This window comes from Manduca sexta, chromosome 27, assembly GCF_014839805.1.
Source record: "Manduca sexta isolate Smith_Timp_Sample1 chromosome 27, JHU_Msex_v1.0, whole genome shotgun sequence".
In the NCBI taxonomy this organism is placed as follows: Eukaryota; Metazoa; Arthropoda; class Insecta; order Lepidoptera; family Sphingidae; genus Manduca; species Manduca sexta.
The window spans coordinates 5,442,983-5,460,378 of record NC_051141.1 but is presented as its reverse complement, the minus strand read 5'-3'; the positions used below and the strand labels follow the sequence as shown (position 1 = coordinate 5,460,378).

The 17,396-nt window shown below is 33.1% G+C and overlaps 1 protein-coding gene across 2 annotated transcripts in view; it reads left to right on the top strand.

Moving 5' to 3' along the window:
- LOC115448600 (UNC93-like protein) overlaps positions 1-17,396 on the top strand; it is an 84,810-nt gene that overhangs the window by 46,869 nt on the left and 20,545 nt on the right. Inside the window, exon 2 of one of the 2 annotated variants that reach the window (XM_037443830.1) lies at positions 1,056-1,141. The exons of the other annotated variant lie outside the window; for it this stretch is intronic. The gene's annotated coding sequence lies outside the window, so the exon portion shown is untranslated. The remainder of the gene's footprint in view (positions 1-1,055; positions 1,142-17,396) is intronic. 2 annotated transcript variants of the gene reach the window in all.

Genomic DNA, 17,396 nt, shown 5'->3' with positions numbered 1-17,396 from the left:
AGTAAATTATACGTGACAGAGTTGAACAATTGGCGTATTTACACGGAAAAACCTTGAACCAAGAAGCGCGACACTTTGAGCACTTTACTAACATTTTAGATCTTAGAGTACCTTTTCATGTATGTCGGATTTACAATACTATGTTTTTATGAAAGTATATGTAGATAGGCTTTCTGATGTAATACTCTTAAAATAAAAGGTTATTTGATTTTTATATTTTTAACTCTTTCATTAATAGTTATCATATCCAATAAATTATGTTTTGTTTCAACATATGAATTAATTTGCTTCCTATTTTTTAACGACATTTGTAAATATTTTTTAGCGTAAACACAGAAGAATGTCGGACTTAATTTGATACTGAAGTATAAATTCAACATTATTTTGGTTAGTAATTAAACAATATTGTACCAAATACATAACAAAATTTAGTTCTTCCTTCATTAAGATGTGTTTATTCGTAATGAGAAATGTACGTTGTTTCCTTCATTGCATTATAATTGCGCGTTATATGAATAAAACAGTATTAATGTTATTACTTAAACCCATTATTTGTTAACATAATTCAGTTACATGTAAGCCGCTTTCAACAATTAAGCATCTGTGTTAAGTAAACGGCTTCCTTTTCATGGACAGATTATTTGTAAATTACTCGATTTTTTTTTTTGCCATAGTAAAAACAGTTTTAATACAGTGACAATGAACATGATTTTTGTTATAAAATATATTTTGTTTGTATAAAAACCAAATCGATTTTGATTGGGAATATTACAATGTAAATATTAACTTTTTAAATTATTATTTTTATGAGGTCTATGTGTAGGCAAAACGCCGCGGCCCGCGGCCTTTTGTAGCGAAAATCCTTGACTCCTTTATAAACAACAAATATCCGAGCAACGCGAATGTCCTTTATTGGTCGGATAAGAGCTTGAGGCGTTTAAGTGCTAAAATGCATGAATCGCCGACGTTGCTGAAATCAAGCGCTTTAATTGCTGGCGATGCTGAGCGAGCTGAGCGGTCCGGAGCGGACACTCACTGGCTTGGTCTGGTTGTAGCTGCTGAGGGCTGGCCTGCCACTCGCCCGGACCCCGCCACGCGCCCGCGGGGCTACAACAGCGCTACCGTAAACAGCAACGACGTAGTACGTATACATCTGCTCTCTTATGGGTGTGGTAATAGGGAATACTTTACGTCGACAACAGTGGCGAAGGGTAAAGTTTTCTGAAAGGTAGCCCGACGCAACGTATAGGTACTAATACGCGTAAATGCGGTCTATAAATCATTCTAATGATGCTTAGATTTTACATAAATTACGCGAGGGCAGTCGGCGGGAATCGGGTTATATAACTCTTCGTCACTGGTCGCCTATAACATATTATTGTGGTCCTATACTCTTAAATTAATGTTGAAAATGCTTAAAGTCAACGTATATAATAGATAGATAGTAATTGACCGGAATTATATGGCTCATCATTTCTCGATGGAGAGGCCAAATCGTATAAAAATTATTTTTTCTAAATAGTTACTCAAAAATATATTTATATTTTTAATCGTACCGCTTCATAAAAATTGGTCATCAACACATTTAGAAACATAATATAAAGAATGCTTATCCATTCAAGAAGTGCAGTGGGCAATATTAATGTGGAGTTTAAACTTTATTTATAAAATGCATAATGCATATGCGTATAATTCAGTATATAAATCATATTAAGGAGTTTAGGTACTCTATACGAAATATCCAGAGCTGTTTCTGATCAATTAGGTTTTTAGAAATAAGATATATTCACAATTGTCCAGTTCTCTAGTGTTGCAAAAAAACAATTAGAATAAACGAGTACTTATAATATTAAAGGTTTTTTAAAAACCTGCTTACCTTCTTGTATTACTTGCGTCGTGTAAGTCGCGTGCACCAATGTTTAAAACATAAGTTCAATAAATGTTTACTTGAACTTCAATCTGCTGATTAACATTCTAGTTTCCAATATCAAGCTATGATTATTTTTGTAAATAGAGGGCTATTTGTTGACTCGCTTGTTACGGCCGGCCTATTGTTTTACAATGATAGCTTGAGTGTCGGTATTTTTTTCTTTAAACTTACATATTATGAGTAAGAAAACTTCTTAGTAATTCCCTTTATTTACATTGAAAATCTGTATTTAGAGGTCATTTGTATAAGCGTGGTGCTTCTTTCACTATAAGCAATTACAAATCATTCATAATTTTGAATGGAACTTCATAGTAGGTCTCACCAACAGTGCTTTAAGACCTGATAAAAATTGGGTTGTTGAAAGTAACATGGTCGGATAAGCGCTCTGTTTCATTCATGTAATTAAAGCATTTTTTTAATTATTCACGAAATTGCTGACCCGTCCTGATGTTCTAGAGTATGACGCAAAGAGAAATCGTTACGCTGTAATATACAATACTTCTTGAGATTTGAAACTCATACACAGAGAGCGCTATTAGTGAATGGTAAAGTAGAGACATATTCTCAAATTACACTTAGTGACACGTAATAAGTACTTATATCGCTAGTGAAATTCACGTCAGATTTCCTATATTGCCTATTTAATATTATTATTGTAAAAATGTGTATGTCATTAAATTTTATTTACTAAATATTTTTTTAACTCTTAGGTACTAATTGACAAATATTATCCTTTTAACTTTAAAAAAAATATAGTTGATCATTTTTAATACAGAAGATCCTCCAAAATAAAATACAACTATTAAGCCTCGGACTTAAATGCTATAGACTCAAAGGAAAAACCAAACCTGCTATATTTTTATTTTTTTATGACTGTGATGCCCATATCCCTATTTCGACTTGGCAGTAAAAGACCTCTTTTGAGATAGATGCCACAAGAACCAATAACTTTCAACCGTGTGACATGTTATTCTATGCATTTTTTATATAAACATGACCTTTAGGGTCCATTTCCTTTATTCCTTTGTGACGTAATGTTTGTGCTAGGGTAGGAAGAATGGACTGGTTTTCCTCGATAAAAAAGAATATAAAAACCTAATGCGTAACGTATTAATAATAGGTCCGTTCTTTGTCTACCACAAAGATAATGTTAGATTGGCATTTCTGAACGGACGTGACGTGCTGTCGATGAATATACTATGATGGAACTCTAATACATAGCTATACGTCTAAGTTCTAACACTAGCTTAATTATTGTTTAAAATGTTTATAAGTAAAGTCCCAAAATTCAATTACATTTTCAATATTTTTTTATTCGTCCTAAGTGAAGGTAATTAAGATAATAAACAATACAAATGATCCAAATACAATTACTGTACCGTGTCCGAGTGTTATCGTATATCTTATCGTAAACTCAAAAACGCTAATAGTTTCGTGATTCACAATCTATTTATATAAATATTAGACAATTGTGATCCATTTAGACAATCAAAAAACTATTAATAAGTCGTTAGAACTTCGATTTCAACTTCAACGTTGACTGGTAGCAATTTTTAGAGAAAATCATAGCGCCACTAGCGCATTTAGTATTTGATAGATATTATATTAACATTTTTTATGTGTTACATCTTATTTTATATGACTATAAGGTACACAAAACAGGTTACAGCCAAAAATATATATAATAAATTAATAAAATGAAATTGGACATAAGTCGCTGAAGGTCGCTGGATGCGGGCTGCTTCAAATAGCTCGATCTGGAAATCTTTAGGGAATTCCCATGTTCAGCAGTGGACATCCTGCGGCTGATGATGATAAATATTGTATATCACGGTATACCTTATTGTACATTCACAGCATTAAAGCATTTTCTTTGGTTTCTATAAAACGTACACATTTACGAATTTAACTTATTTTTTTCATAAATTAATAACACTAACACACAAGAGCACAAAACTAAGGGCTTAGAATTTTATTTACCAACAGGTACCTTACTCAAATTTTGCCGTTGAGATGTCCTATCATAAAAATGGCTAGTTATAAATAAATACACTGAGATAAAGGATACACCTTTCAGATCCCTAAACCTCAAGTTATCTACTTAAAGTTACAATTTCCTTTACAACTTCGAAGAAACCCTAAGCCAATGCACTCTACATCATAAGTTTTTAGTATGTGTTTTTATTCAAAAGGTTATTCATTGCCTCGCTTCCAAGAATTCTTTCGCGCTGCTAACCTTAAGCGTATTATAGACAGATATATTTTGAATCGTAATCGTACATGAATCGATTACGTAGTTAAAAACATAATTAGTCATTTTTTATATCTATCTGTTAGAAAGATTTAATATTTATCCTTTAAAAAAAAACAGGTAAAAAATATATACAAAGAGTCCCGAGTTCCTACAGAATTTTGTTTTCATATCCAGACGGCCAGTACCTTCTATTTAAGCAGCAATGAGTGGCTCATCCTCAGTCCGTTTAGTCATTCAGCTACGACCAAATGACAAATTCTATAAATGTCTACAAAGTATTCATAAAAAGAAACATAAGTCATCAGAGACAAGTCACACGGAATCTTTCTCATTTTCCTTAACGGCTTCATTCATTTTCTTCTTATTTCCGACATAAACGGGTATGTAATAGCCAAGAGTTATTATAAACCGCAACTTAACGTTTCGTTGAATCAAATAGTTTTTATAATACGTGTAATTTGACTGCCTCGGTGGCGTAGTTGTACTGCTTGCGCGATACGGCAGCGCTCTGAAGTCCTGGGTTCGAAATCCAGGTCGGGCAAAGTGATATTTGAGTTTTTCTGCTAAGTATTAGCTTAGAGTCTAAAATTTGTGCCCAATGTGGCGATAGGCTCGTCCCCTATCACATCATGGGACGGAATACACTTGGCGAAAAGTGGGTGCCCTGGTTGCGCCTCATATGCATGCATATCCCTTTGGGCATGATGTCTATATATTTAGTTTTAATTTAATGCCCCATGTTTGAAGTTATTAGTTACAATACATCACAGAATATTTTTAAAAGAAACATGTAAGCTTTACCTTTTTTTCTGGACTAAATATTATATACTAGCTATATCTCGCGACTCCGTCTGCGTGAAAGATTTTTCTTGTGATAAAGTCGTACGGTCGAACATCTTTTGTTCGATTTCTGACTTGGGTCTGATTATGCTAATTTTATTTCAAATACGCAGTTAATACTTCTAACATACGAATATGTTCAGGAACTTACATTTGTATTGTAGGATTGAATACAAGTAGGATGCATAAAAGGTCTGTATTATAGCGACTTTCTTTAAAATAATAACAAATAACAAAACCACTACGATAAAATCTCAGTAAGTCGCTCGCAATACTTGTGTAAATATAATTAGTTAAGCACCCATTACGGAGATAGGTAATCGATCATACGTCAAACAAAGTTATGCTCCTAAAACCACTGTATTCATAATCAGACTTTTGCGCCATTTAATTGGTGTCTTAAAATAAAAATAAACATGATTTAAACATGAACCAATTATAAATTTTAATAAATTGAGCCCGTTAAACATATATTTAGCAAGACATTTCCCTACAATTTCTCTGCGGCTGCGCAACGCGGCGCCGCGCTTGCGGTCAGCTCTGAAAACGGGTATTTCATAACAGGTTTTTCCTGAGAGGATGAGACTTTTAAATCAAATACCGAGAACTGCTTTTATCAACCAAAGTTACGAGATGAAGGTACGGCGATAATAGGAATTTAAAATACAAAATATTTAATACAAAGAATGTGATTTCGGGACCGACATTGAGTTTTAAGTGTTTTTTACATTTTATATGTGTAGAATCTAATTAACGATCCAATAATACGAATAAACAACATTGAATATACAATATTTCACAGAAATCACCGATTTTATAACAACATAGAAAATAAACAAATAACATCGACACGTCAATAACTTCCAAGCCATCAGATTATTGATTAACAAATAAACATCTAATGACAATGATACAGGAAGAATACATGTTTTTACAGTCACAACTCGTCACGTGTATAAGACAATCTGGCCAACAATTGCTACAATTAAAAAAACAATGGATGACGTCACAGGGCCAGACAACTTGCAAATTGATCCCTAGAGGTGGCGAGTTAGGTCGAGATGACGGTAGTTTCAGATCTTAAATACTTCAAATGACGAATCAGATATCTTCTTACAAAGTAATAGCACACAATGATTCATAATTTAAATGCTGTTTCTACTGAAGGCGTTATCTTTAAAACAATAAACTAATAATAAAAAATAGAAAACTAATTTCAAAGGCGTGTCACAACGGCCCACATTAATAGGTTTAGTACAAAACAAATTGACCTGCTGAGCTAAATACAGCAAAAATAAACGCACCTACATAAATAATAGTCGTTAAGTGTGCGCCGATGCTCGGTACGTAGTCAAAATATATTTAGACGTAATAAATATATCGACGTAAAACTTACGCTATTTTCATCATCCCCATCTCGCAAGAAATAGAGTAAGTAAAATAATAAAGATTGAAATAGTAAATCATCGGAATAAACTCAATTTCAATTTATAAATTCGTTAATAAAATTTAAATTTAGTTATCACCATCACATAATCAGCCTCTACGGATAATTTACTCTACGTTTTATCGATCAATCAAATGATCAACAGTCCCCTGCCTATCCGCAAACATCCAAATAGAACAATTAGGTAACCATCCAAGGCCCCCGTGTATATCCAGGCCGCCGTCTTGCCCGGCTCGGCACGTACAGATAACCGGCTGTTTAATTTGTCTACATATGTCAACGTGTTTTTTCACCGCACACCGTTAACAATGGAGCCGTGACGGGCTTATTTGCATTCGTTCAATGGTTTACCTGTAATCGCTGTCTTTACGTCTGTCTATACTAGCAGGCATATTTAATTGTAATTATAGTTATAATTTGTGTCATTATAGGACATAGACCTTATTGTCAATATTATTAATGTTTTGTAATATTGTATTGTTGCACTAGTTGTTTACAGCATGAACTGAATACTGCACTAGCTCTATTGTAAATTATATTTCCTTATCGGTTTCCGTAAAGGACGGCATCGAATTTTTAAATGAACTACAATAACCGCTTTTGCAGAGAATGAGAATTTTAGTAAATAATTAATCCATAAATTTAATTTGTGGGCTGGTAAAACAATTGCAATATTTTACCTTATAACTTGGGTTATAATGTCCCACAGTTCGTTGAGCTTTGTAAATGATGCTGAGGCACCGCATTATTCATTATTTTAATTATTTATATTTTTTGTCCCGCCAAAGGGGGTATCATAACTTATCATTCAATTAAACTATACATTAAAAACAAAGTATCAAATAAGTAAACACACACACATTCATTCTTTTAATTCCAAACGGAGTAAGCTGATGTGTTACTGGTCCGCCCACATTCCGCCGTGCGTGTTCCGTCCCATGATGTGATAGAAGGCGACTCCCAACTGATACTCAGTAGAAAAACCAAATATCTATAACTTTTTCCGACCCGGGGATCGAATCCTCAGCATTGCCGTCATACCGTAATACAATTTCGCCAGCGAGGCAGTCAAATAAGAAGAGTTGACGTATATACATCGCTAGAATCCAACACTGTGTAAATGTATTGATTCTACATTTACACAGTGTTCTTTGAATGTTACTTGTGGAAACACTCAGAATAATTGTTAAACAAAATGTATGGCAAAAGGGCGTGAGATTCAACCTTAAGCTTACCCCTTATTCGTTAAGGAATATTAAGAGAATAGAGATATATTCAATGTTCACTTCACTGACCCCAGATCATAATGATGGGCGTAGCTAGGCGGGGGAACGGGTGGTCAGTGCCCATACTAGAAAAAGCTTTGTGCTCACAGGAGCGTTGCGTGGTGTGCAGGCCCTTCGTTGTATTTTGGGGGCTATTTTCTCTCCCGCCAACTGCCCTAGAGAAAATCCAAAGCTACGCCAAAGAATAAAATATTTGAAATCCATGATTTTAGGAAATATATAATAATTAACTACTTCTATATTAGGCAGGTTTGTTTAAAGTGTATTGAGTAAGTATAACCAGTTTTATCCAAATATCTACCTATCATAATCGTAATTAAACAAAGTCGTGTCTTGAATACTGCGTGCGTAAGAACAAATGCGTGCCTTCAGTAATTATGCACATTCATTATATTTACGTCATATGAGCGATATGAAAATATTGGTTCCGCATATGTACGTGATATCTTAATGTTATCTATGCCTTTAGAAACATAAAGTATTTGCTTTAACTCTGGTCTATCATTAAACTATACGAGGAAATTAAGTCGAAAAATTATAAACATTTTTGCAACAAACACAATGTTTACAGTAACAGTAGCTAATGTCATCTCGCTGAAATACGCGTCAATAATAAATATTACCAGAAATGTCTCGCCAGATGATGCATTAAAAATAAAATGATGCTGCGGGTATGCCCCTTAAGCCCATCTTGGTAAACAATAATATACTTATTCAAAAGCAATGTAAATGTTAATCAATCGAGCTGCTAATAGCATCTTAGCTGATTTTTTTAATAATATTCCAAAGATTTTAAAATCTTATGGCAAACGAGTTATTCTGTCTTGCCGCCACAATCCGGTTATAACTGGATATAACGGAAAATCGATCGTACCCTTCATTAAGCAAACATACATAACAAATGTATGAGTCATTTATTAAAATTACTGTCTTTAAAATATTTGTAATTAAATTAGTATAAAAACGGACTTTAATTGGCAAGATTATATTTCTGTAAAACCTTTTTTTTTTATTATTATAATTTACAAACAATAATGAAATATATACATAAATATTTCATTTTGAATAAAAAATACGTTTGCAAATAAATAATGAAAGCAAAAGATTGCATGCAAAATATTTGAAAAATAGGAACATTATTAATATTTTAATTCTAATAAAAAATGGTATTAGTATCGTATTTAGAAACAGTGAAATATTTAAGTTACAATTTGACTTTACGGTTTTTCATATCACAATAACGAAATCATACCCAATTTACACATGAAAGCCAAGAATCTTGGAAAATATATAATTTTAAATAATAAACAACTGTATTTTTATTTTTCAATCAATTTCTCATTCACAAAGGATAATTATTATCAAAGATGAACATAGACATCACCGGCATTGAGTTCGGAGTACGTGTTTTGGAAACAGATCTGTAGCAATGTACGTCGAGTCGAATGATTTATGACTTTTAATTCTTAAGGTGATAGCTTAAGGTCCATTTTCATACATTTTGTTTCACCTTTAATCTGGGTAACTAAACAAGTATTGACAAGTAAAGAATTTAAATTCACGTCTAGTTAGTGATTAGTTCTCGCAGTTGAAAGAAAAACGTAAAAATAATTAATATGCATGGATATTTCGGCCTTTAAAATTTAATACGACGAAATTTTAAAGGCCGAAATATCCATGCATCTTAATTATTTTTACGTTTTTCTTTCAACTGCGAGAACTAATCACTAACTAGACGTGAATTTAAATTCTTTACTTGCCAATACTTGTTTAGTTACCCAGATTAAAGGTGAAACAAAATGTATGAAAATGGACCTTGAGCTATCACCTTAAGGATAAATTTCAAATTTAAAGGCAGTTATGCTTTGCCTTTAACTTATGAATATGTATGATTATATGTAACAGCATCATATACGTCATTGTGAGGCGAAATAACGTCAATAAAGCGAAGTAGTGACGGCTAGAAGTATTCGACAATTCAATGTTCGCTTTATCTAAGCGTTTGCACTTCACACAAGTTATAAAATTCGAAGAAGATTTAAAAAAATATTTATTTTTAAATATTTTACCACATTTTCCTTATACATCTTAAATATTTGAGTAATAATATTTAAAGTCGTTTGCATAGAACGTCGATAAATATCTTCAGTTGTTTTAATATTTTGCATCAACGTCATAGCGCGCAAAAAATATATTATTTGTGTTGATTTTTTTTTTGAGTACGACGCACTAGTGTCACTTATTGACCGATTTTGAATACCGAAATATCGCTCTTATCAACACGATTTCTAATCTGACATGGAACTGGTATTTATATGATACATTTGATATTTTATTTGGACTCTTGAATTTTATTACATGTATTTGACAAGTTATTTGTTCATAAATATTTCATCGTACCAAAGTTGTAACATTAGTTTTAAAGATGGTTAGAAAAGATCGGATGTTTGCATTTTTCGTTAGCATTTAACTATATTATTGTATATTTAACTATACTATATTATATGTATTACCTACCTGTTGGAAGGAAAACAAATAGAAATATTTGTATTTACATACACATTAATCACAATTTTTAATTATATATCTGCGATTTCTGCGAAGGCCTTTGTGTATCACGTTTGTACATTAAAATTACTTTTTGACAGTTTGTATCGATTGAAATGTTTGGAAGACGCCATATATTGGTAAAGTTGTAGCATGATACTCGAAGTGTTTATGAGGGATCTGGCGCCATTTGCCTGCTCTCACCATGTATGTCCACTGTAATGACATAATAAATAAAAAATATTATTGACCGGTCCACCGCGTACACACGGAATGTCTACTATGCGGCAAATGTCGAAGAATTCCCTCAAAACATCTGAGATAGATTAGAACGGTAAAGACTTTCGTAAACTAGATCGCACAGCGGACGGCGGTCACTTTCACTAAATCGTTGTTGGCGTAACAAACAGTTTTTCTGTCCTGATTTCCTTTAACATCTCCTTGGACGATCGTATCGACACAAACATATTTATGCCTTAATTAATATGGAACTATGCAACATTGCAGCTGTTTTAAAACAAATAAAAAAACGTTTACATCCTGCGGGGGCCTTCTCAGAATACCTCAGTTACTAGTTACTACACTCTTGTATTGGGAAACTAGAAAAACTGGCCGATGCCGACGGCTCGCCGGCCACTGGTATAAAAAGATCTATGAAAGTATTCAAGATATAAATAGAAGCACACACCCTCGCAACTTACTGAGGAGTTGACTAGGCTCGACTAACATTAATTCACTCCGTATTGAAAAGAAAATAGCACAAAATACAACGAAAATTGTGGCGCACTCGAATAACTCAATTTAAATTCATTGTTATTTAAAACTAAACCCAAACTGACGCCATTGCATATTTATAAATGTAACGACGCTGCTCATAGTCGAATAAAATTACTACCATTTAATGTTGGATTGTTTTTTGTGACGTTCGAATAATGTATGATTCTGCTGTACCCCAACGTATTATTAGAACCTGTTTGCTTGAATGTAGCATGGATTTTGATATTGAAGCATTGGCAATTACGCAGAGCATAAGCGTGACCCCAGCTGCTAATAATCAAAAAACATACCAGTAATGTTTTGAAACTAATGCTGCCGAATAAATATGTATATAATATAGCGCCGAGCAGTAGATAAAGGTCACATTTATAATAAATATGATTAATATGGTATTTTACAGGGCTTTATTTTGCAAACTTCACGCGGCACAGTGGATATTAATATAACAAAATAATTTCTTATTGATAATGTATCACCAAGTATGATTTGTTTGATTTTAACGGTCAAATAAACCGAGTCGCAAATTAGATAACATTTACATGGGAAAAGTGCAAGATGGGACTTTTACGTTAGGAAGGCAAGCGGCTCCGACAAAAGTATAGTATACTGTGGGAGCTATAAATAAGTAATATATAATTTTCATCAAGAACTTATGTCATCTTTATAAATAGGTATAAAACATACCGAAGGCTTTAGCCTATACTAATATATAAAACTGAAGAGTTTGTTTGTTTAAACGCGCTAATCTCAAGATCTACTAAACCGATATTTTTTCTTGAATAGTTCCTACAATACTGCTAGGTGCTATAGGCCTTTTTATTCCGAGAATAATTTTAGCCAGGAAAAATATTTTTTTTACGGGCAAAGCCACGGGAAAAAGCTAGTAATGTCAGACGAAAACATTGACCAAGCCTTTGTTTAACACAAGTCAGCGTTGAATTAAAATGTTAACTACACATAATGCGTGGGCCTTTCGTAAGCATCTTATATCATCATTGCTGTTAATCAAAAATCTAAAAAAATAATACACGCGGTTATTTGTGCTGTAGGTGTATAACAAAATATAATATTTACAAAAATATTCTATGTATATCTCAATTTATTTAACAATTGACGTCATTGTTTGCTTTGTTACTATTCGGTAATCATACCACGTGTTTATACTGTAACTTTTATCGTTTATTTTTTATTCTAAAATGTTTCTATACTGAACATATTCTCCACTACGTAGAATGTAGGTATTGTAGTGTTGACCAAAGAAAATTGTACAAATCATGCTTTTATGGACCGTTTTGCGTATACTCGTACTTACATCAAATGTGACTACGTCGTTTCTCGTCTCAACCCTACGTCAGTTCCTACGGCCCTAGTACCTAAATATATTTGGGATTTACCTTTGGTTTTCAACACCGTGACTTCGCAGTATCAAGAAGACATAAAGGACATTGTTCTGTGCCCATACATAATTCGCCCTGGAACCAACAGCAATGGAAAAATGTTTGTAATATTTAGAATCATTAATAAATTCTCATGACATATTATTTATAATACGGACAAGCTGGGATATCGCATCAATCCAAAAAAACGATGAGATTTTGAAGTTATAATTGATAGTAAACATTGAAAGCTTTTCAATGTTCAAGGTAGATTTATAGTCCTATCATTTACGCTTTAAATATGCTTTTTATTGATATAAGTACCTATCTAATATATATAAGCCCTAAAGATTCATCACTATGTAGGTATCTGATTATTTTTTACTTAAATCAGGCTATTTTAAGACTTGATTCATATAATTTTTAATAAGTAAAAAGGTACCTAATTATGTAGTTATAGTATTTACATCTTCTAAGAGTACCCTTCAGATTTTATGTATTTTCTATATATACGTACGTCGTACGTATTCCCCGAAGAAACAGACAGAGGCGCACTGTTGAGCATTCACGCTTCATCAGAAGCATGGCATATTTTACATACTTTTGGTAGACTCTTAGGGCATGTAGGATTAAATTAAACAAATAAAAAAATATTTTCAGTTCATATTATTTATTTCCTCATCACCTACATTGTTTTATAAAATATTATCTGAGTATTGTGCAGGAGGGTTGTTGTTATGGTATTATTTATCAATTCAGTTTTGCCAATCACAATCACCGAGTCCGGAGTTCCAACATTCTATTACAGAGCACGCAGCTTCTACTAACATTGTTACAGCTGAAGTATGTATATGCTCTTGGTCCGTGGTCCAACATGCTGTACATATAAGATCAAGGGCTACAACCTGAAAAAAAACAAACAAACACATTATGCTCAAATTAGAATGGCAATATATTAATATTGTGTCACACGGAAAGCAGATTTATGTATTCAAATCTTCCAGCTGAATTAAATGTAAGAAACCTTCAAGCATATGACACACATTTTTTAATCAACAATATACTTGCTAGTTTGCTCTTAAGTTGCCAAAGCCACACGCTAAAGTGTGTAGTAGGTAGTATGTAGACTCTGTTCGCTGTCTCCATGCAGTTAACAAGAACAGGAACTGAGGAGCGAACAAGAAGTTTGGCGGCAGTTAAACTTGTACGATTAAAGAAAAATGTGCTTACCAAACGAGGCGCTGTCCATTGTTGTATACAATGGCCAATCTGCTCGTTCTCCAACACCATGGATCCAGCCAGCAGAGCCACAATTAATGCAAAAAGCAATTTCCATTTCGTATCCGTTATCTATGCCAGGTAAATTGTTACATCAGTTCACAAAGTCCAGAAATCACAGCCAGCGTATGTCGATATCGTAATCAATCGCACAGAGTCTTTATAATAGCCGAATCGTCAATGATATAGTGAGAGTCAGAGAATTATAATATATTATATGGAAAGTGAGAGTCTAGTTTATTTGTCTCTGATGAGTGAAGTGTGAGTGACATTAAATTGAATTGAAAAATGAAGTAAGAATTAGGGATACTACTCGACTAGATTCTGGATCGATTATATCGATCATTTATGCAAAAATCGATTTTTATTCAACATAGGGTTATTTTTATTCGGAAAAATATTTAGCGGGACCCTTATCCCGGAAAATCTTTCACACGGGCGGATCCGATAGTAATTTAATATGGAGAGAGTTTGACGCCCCGGGATGGAGGGAGAGAGAAGAACGCTACTTTTTATATGTATAATTCATAAATATTTTGTACGACAGAAAAATAAATGTTCGCATAATATATTATGCTCTGCTATCTGCACGAAGCCAGGGCGGGTCGCTAATATAGAATCTAAATAAACAAAGTAAATCAATATGAATTAGAAACTAAAAAAAAAACTTTTTTCATAGACGACTTGATCTATACTCAATTTAGTCCTAAAACTAACTACTTATTTATTTGAGACGCATCCACTGCTCGATTAAATATTATTATAATAATTAAAGAACATATCGCCTCACAAATCGAATATATTAAAATGTTTCAATAATTAATTATCGGTAATTAGATTTATCGTTTTGTCAAACCGGTACATCTCTATACACAATTAGTTGTAAACATGTCGGCGACTTTGACTTTAAGTCGCTCCAATACTTTTATATATTCATTTTGGATGTAGCAGCTTGTCCGTTTTATACACATGTTTGCAAATAATATAAAAAATACATAAATAATTATGGTGCTAGTCACACCTTTGTTGGTTCTGGGGCCGTTTTCGACAATGTCCTTTAACTTGCGCTGGATCTAGAAGATCCATAAATGACATTCGCTCAGCATTCAATTAATTGATAACTTAAGTTATAAGGGTATTTCATATATTACCTTAAGCTATCCTCTTTCAACGAACACAACATATTTCATATTGAGATAATACCAAAATAATTTATATCTAAATGACAAATCAATGTGCACGTGACCTTATAAAAGTGTGAACGGAAACCATGACCCTCTAATACTCAGAAACTAAAAAACATGCGCATTTACAACTTAAACATTACAAAATTGTGTGCAAACAATAGATAATAATTATTAAGCACATCGCAAGGTCTCGAGTATTGCCGAATACCTGACAGGCATGGCACAGCGAGCACACAGTCCACTTTAAGACAAGAGGTCGGAGTTTCTAATCCCGCACCGAGGTAATGTTGCAATAAAAGTAATAAGTAATAAAACACAGAAACTACCGCACGGGTTTAGATGATAAAGATCGGAAAAGTTCAATTTTTATTCCCGAATAAAGAAAACATCGAAAAATGTTATATTTATCCTGGAAAATTCAGTGGAGCTTTCAACGGAAGTGTCTCTCAAACGGGCAAAGCCACGAGCAAAACCGTGTAAAATATTTAATATTACCAATTTTTTATCCTATCTGGTAGTGTGACGAAATAATTCATTTAATTCATTAATATTAACAGACAAGATACTAAAACAATTTTTTTTTATCAAAAACGAATGTTATGTAAATAACACAATTTATTCTTTCGTGTTACGCAATATGTCACATACACGATTCAGGCGGTGTACAACGTAAATAAATGTATTTAGCCTTTTTAAATGTCATTGTTAGGTTGTGTTTAAAATTAAAAAATATATAATTGAACTGTATAATTAGCATGCTCATGCAATTTTACGTTGATATCTTTGAAACGTAAAGCTAATACGAAAAATTTCGCACATAGGGTGTGGCGGATATAAAGGCATAACGACATTTTTTTTGCATACACACGACCTGCTAGTCAAGAATTTTTTAATATTTGGTATTTGTAAATTCTATATAATATGATACTTAAGTAACACATCCAATAGCCTCTTCAGAAGTTGTTTTGATACTAAAACATTATGACATTAAGGTATGGGTGCACCACGCCCACGCTTAAATCAGTCACAACTCCCACTGTATAATATAAAATTAAAAATAAAAAGGAGAAAGAATACCACGGCTGATAGTTTTCAAATAATAAAAATCAATATTCAAGTTTCCTCATTCGAAGGGAGCTTGCGCTTTTCGTAGAGTGCACTGCACTAATTTAATATTTTATTTAATAGGAAGACATGTTTTAATTTTCTTCCCTGCCAGCCCGACCTGGCTTCTTTGTTTACTAAGTATATTTTTCATTTATTTTATTTTCAATATAAATTGTCTTTGTTTATATAAGCTAATCTAATTAAGTAATAATTAAATATTCTCATGTACCTTGACTTATCATAAGTGCAACTATGTTCACCTACGTGATGAATAAAGCATTTTTATTTTAAAAAATGTAAAATCTAATATACAGAATAAAAGTACCTTAATATCATCATTTGAATAAATCTTACTCCTCCCTCCTTCAACTGCGGAGTACCAGTACCGCCTACGTACGTCCATATTTACCAAGATCATACTTCCGCGACTGCTTTTTTGCAAGCATATACAAGGCTTCACGTGCCTTTTCAAACCTAAATAATAAAAAATAGTACTTAAACTTATTTGTCACGAGACATGCTGTTACACAGTGTATAGAAAAATGCACTTCCCATTTTTTAATATAAGCAATATGTATGATTTTGTGTTGCATGGTTATTGGTAAATTCGTAATAACTCGAAAAGTAATATTTATTAAGTAGGAGTTAGAATCCATATAAAAAATAGGTATAATACAAAAGTAAGGTATATTTAATAATGGCACCTTTAGTTATGTTGGTGGCGTGTTAACAACAAAACTATCACGTACATAACGGGCACCACGAAGCGGGATTCCCTATGGCACAAGCGCCAAACATAGGGCATTGTTTTGCAACGCCTGCACAGACTCGGGTATCCCCATACCAAATCATCTATGATTAATGGTGAAAGTCGCGTCAGTTATTCTATAAAATCGTGTCTTTCCTGATGTCTGCTTTATTCGCGGGGTATCGAGACGGTTTTGAATGATTATAATTTCATGTAAACCTCCCTTATGAACGTTTCTTTATTTAAATATTTTTTTCACCGAATAGTGTTGTCTACGCGCCGTTAATAATCGATCCCAATCACTTTAATCGATTCATCGCGAAAATGCGCCAATTGGAACGCGTACTACGTTACAGTTAAGTATGCATGTGTATTTTAAACATTACGTTTACAAAATATAATATCAATATACAAAAAGATTAAGATCTGGTTATGACTTGACTCAGATGAATATAAAGACTCGTTATAGATTAAAAAATCCATTCGAAATGCTTGTTAAAGTCAGGTTAGGTAGACCGAAGACGATACGTAACACCTAAAAATATAGTTAAAAAACCGCCGGTCCCCGGGCTTGCGAGGTAATCGTCACCTGCAGGTATAGCTCGACCTTCATATTGCC